Source organism: Rattus norvegicus, chromosome 3 (genome assembly GCF_021556685.1).
Source record: "Rattus norvegicus strain SHRSP/BbbUtx chromosome 3, alternate assembly SHRSP_T2T, whole genome shotgun sequence".
Taxonomy (NCBI): domain Eukaryota; kingdom Metazoa; phylum Chordata; class Mammalia; order Rodentia; family Muridae; genus Rattus; species Rattus norvegicus.
In genome coordinates, this window is record NC_141536.1 from 70,365,600 (window position 1) to 70,370,239 (window position 4,640).

Sequence of the window (4,640 nt, forward strand, 5' to 3'; positions counted from 1 at the left end):
TTGAACTGAGGGAGGACTATTTAAATCACACTGTATTCAATCACAGCAAGAATTCTTAAGCTCAGAAACAAGAATATCCCAGAAGGTTTGGCTGGCCAAGCTAGCAAAAAATGTTTTTAAAATAAATGAAATAATAAGGTTATCTTATGGTTTTGTGAAATTCTTACCTTAGTGTAATAAAAAGAAGAGAGATAGACAAAGACATCTGAACCTCATATCCTGCTTGGCTTTTGAATCATGTTCATTCACTAATAGACTGTAAAATATCACATATATGCATGGAACACACACACACACACAGACACACAAACACACACATACACCAACACCAACATCAACACCAACACCAACACCACCACCACACCACAGTAGGCAAAGATTAGCTTTCAAGTTTCTTGACTAGATTATTGTAAAAAAGACTCAATTTAAAGTTGATAAATGTATTTTCTTCCACAGAGACAGTAACTGAACTCTCACCTCAAGGTCTCTCAGTTAGAGAAAGGCAGTCTATGAGTTTACCAACAGAGGGTGCAAAAACTGTGAATACCCCATAATTATGCTATGTTAATCAAATTTGCTTCTCTATCATATAAAATCTCAGAAGTCTACTGCAGTCAAATAGGAATTGTAGATTTAGGAAATGAAACTTTTTAAAATGTTCTGGAATTCTCTATCATAGCCTTGCTAATTGCTGAACTCTAATCAGTATCTTGTCTGATTCATACATTTTTTTAGTAGTTTCACTGGTACTGTGTGTTACATGTCTATTCTTGGCTATAATATTAACAATTTCATCTATATTTCAATCCTAGGATTTTCCTTTAATATTGCTTTCTTTCAGACTAGTTCTCTATTTTTTTTCGAAGTCCCTGCATATATCAGGTTTTACTTTAGGACAACCTAATGCATTATTTTTATATAAAACATAATTAATTACTTTATTAAGTATTATGTTAATAAATTAGTAAAGTAATAAATAAAGCCATTAATTGATTGATTAAATATCTCATACCTATTTTTATATAGATGTTTTACACCTAGTTCTTGGTTGCTGTTTCCACTTACTTTTTTCTTGGTCAATTATTCTTCTACAAGTCAATTGTCCAGAGCTACAAACCACTCTTCCTTAAAAGAAGCTTTTTAATATCTTGATGTGACCAACCTCTTTACCACTGCATCTGACCTTCCCATCTATGCAGCTCCATCTTGATAATTTTAGTCTGAAAATTGATCAAATGAAAAATATTCAAAATTAAAATATTAATAAATTTTCACAATACTTGCCCTTTATCTTTTTACCTCAGTTATGATAGTATGCATTTGTTCACTTGCTTCTGTTTATTCTTTCAGCTCCTGAAATTAAATTTTAATTAGTTCTGCTTCCTATATTCAGTGTTTACCCTACAAAGCTTAAGAGCATAATTTATTACATTAAGTAGTTTTTTAATATATTAAGCACCTTCTTTTCCTCATTCCTTCCAGATTTTCAAATTCTTGGCTTTGAAATTCTTTTTGAACAACCACAAATATTATTTTGTATTTACCCAGAAGTGATCTGTTTTCAACTGTCTACCTTTCATATTAGTCATTGTCAGATCCTAGTTCTTCATTACTGCCAGACTAGTATCAAACTCAATTTCCCCTGAATACTTTTCAGTTTGCTATGTGGGAAAGTTTAGTGTATGTATATAGGCATTATAATCTATGTTTTGTCCGCATACTCATGTCCACATTGCCATCATTTTATTACAATTGTATCTGTCTTTTACATTCACTTAAAGTATATACAATGTCTCTCCAGGCTTCCCTGCCAAGAACACCTTTTCTTTTATACTCACCCGCTATTTACTCCTCTTTACTCTTCTCATGTTAGATATGAGAAAAATCCAGTGTAGTTCATTTCCTTATGTACATTTGTATGCTGTATAGGCTACTTTTTCTGTGCAGTAAATACAAAGAAAATATCAATGTTCAAATCTCTTTCTTATGTTTCACATTTTACTCAGGCTGGAAACCAGTGTATGGAAGAGTATCTTCACAATAGGGATGGACATTTCTTCTTCAACTTCCCTTTTGAAACACCCTAATAACCAGCCCCAAATCTAATCAAGTCCACAACAAGAAAAATCCACCACACATCTCAGTTTATTATAGTTTGACATTTGCTCTCAGCAGTTTGATGAATTGTTCTTTCCAAGGTTACATACAGTTTCCTTCTTCCCCAATGCAATGTGGTTTCTTTCTCAGCTTGCCACCAGCATTAGGCTATTGACATTACCTTTCACAGTAAAAACAGTGACTATTTTGGCTATTCTTAACCTACAACATTTATTTCCCAAGAAAACTTCAATGTAGCTCATTTCCTCATGTACATTTCTCTTTCTCTTAACCTTAAATCTGGTGTCTTGCCTTCTTTTATTTATGCTTAAATTAGTATCCTTAACTTTATATACCAATTTGTATTATGCACATGTATTCTTCTTAGATATTGTTGTGTGTCAATAGTGGGCAAAGCTCACTTCTTTCTTGGTAAAGAAAAAGCATAGATTTCTATGTGAAATATCTGATCCATCACCCAAGCACACATATCTAACTACTTACATGAAATTTTCAATTTTCATATACCCTGGACACTTACATTTAACAAAGAATGATTGATTATAAATAATCTTATCCCAATATTATACATTTGATTAAACAGAGAAAATCCCACTAAGCTTGGTGTGGCCTCTGAAGTATATCTGCTTCTTCAATGAAAATTTAATAATTGAGTGTGACTCATAATTTAATATGTAACAAGCAATAAATACAGATATTTAATAAAGATTAGACTTTTCAACAAATCATTAAAATGTTTGTTTCTCTAAGTCCTCTTTGCCTATTTAGATATATTTCAATGCTTACTCTAAAAATAACACTTTTAAAGCGTTTCTAAAAGATGAGTCTGATATACCTCGAGACAAGTTCTGTGTATGCCACCAGCTCTTAATTTTTCCGGCAATTTAAATGTATGTCATGGCATTATACCGTGTGTGTGTGTGTGTGTGTGTGTGTGTGTGAAGTATATACTGCTAAATAAATTGGCCTGTAAGTATAATGATGTTACACAAACATGATTAATTAGCCTGGTTGATCTATTGGGACCTAATATTTAAAATAGGCAAAATAACACATTAAGTGGTATATCAGTATAACCGATCCCAAGAGGAAATGAGTATTAGAAAACACTAGGACTGTTTTCTTTCAAATATGAGAAAATAATGCCACAGAAAAAATGTGTTTTGAATAATTTCTTATGCAATAGTTTCTTTCTTTTTTTCATTTTTTATTTCTTTCTTTATTAACTTGAGTATTTTTTATTTACATTTCGATTGTTATTCAATTTCCCGGTTTCTGGGCCAACATCCCCCTAGCCCCTCCCCCTCCCCTTCTATATTGCTATTCCCCTCCCCATCCTCCCGCCCTTACAGCCCTCTCCCCAGCAATCATGTTCACTTGGTCATAGCTGGAACAAGGGCTTCCACTTCCACTGGCGCACTTACTAGGCTATTCATTGCAACCTATGAGGTTGGAGCCCAGGGTCAGTCCATGTATAGTCTTTGGGTAGTGGCTTAATCCCTGTAAGCTCTGGTTGGTTGACATTGTTGTTCATATGGGGTCTCGAGCCCCTTCAAGCTCTTCCAGTCCTTTCTCTGATTCCTTCAACGGGGGTCCCGGTCTCAGTTCAGTGGATTGCTGCTGGCATTCGCTGTATTTGCTGTATTCTGGCTGTGTCTCTCAGGAGAGATCTACATCCAGTTCCTGTCGGCCTGCACTTCTATGCTTCATCCATCTTGTCTAATTGGGTGGCTGTATATGTATGGGCCACATGTGAGGCAGGCTCTGAATGGGTGTTCCTTCTGCCTCTGTTTTAATCTTTGCCTCCCTATTCCCTGCCAAGGGCATTCTTGTTCCCATTTCAAGAAGGAGTGAAGCATTCACATTTTGATCATATGTCTTGAGTTTCATGTGTTCTGTGCAACTAGGGCAATTCAAGCACTTGGGCTAATACCCACTTATCAATGAGTGCATACCATGTGTGTTTTTCTGTGATTGGGTTACCTCATCAGGATGATATTTTCCAGTTCCCTCCATTTGCTTATGAATTTCATAAAGTCATTGTTTTTGATAGCTGAGTAATATTCCATTGTGTAGATGTACCACATTTTCTATATCCATTCCTCTTTTTGAAGGACATCTGGGTTCTTTCCAGCTTCTGGCTATTATAAATAAGGCTGCTATGAACATAGTGGAGCACGTATCTTTGTTATATGTTGGGGCATCTTTTGGGTATATGCCCAAGAGAGGTAAAGCTGGGTCCTCAGGCAGTTCAATGTCCAATTTTCTGAGGAATCTCCAGACTGATTTCCAGAATTTTTGTACCAGTCTGGAATCCCACCAACAAAGGAGCAGTGTTCCTCTTTCTCTAAATCCTCGCCAGCATTTGCTGTCACCTGAGTTTTTGATCTTAGCCATTCTCACTGGTGTGAGGTGAAATCTCAGTGTTGCTTTGATTTGCATTTCCCTTATGACTAAAGATGTTGAACATTTCTTTAGGTGTTTCTCAGACATTTGGCATTCCTCAGCTGTGAATTCTTTGT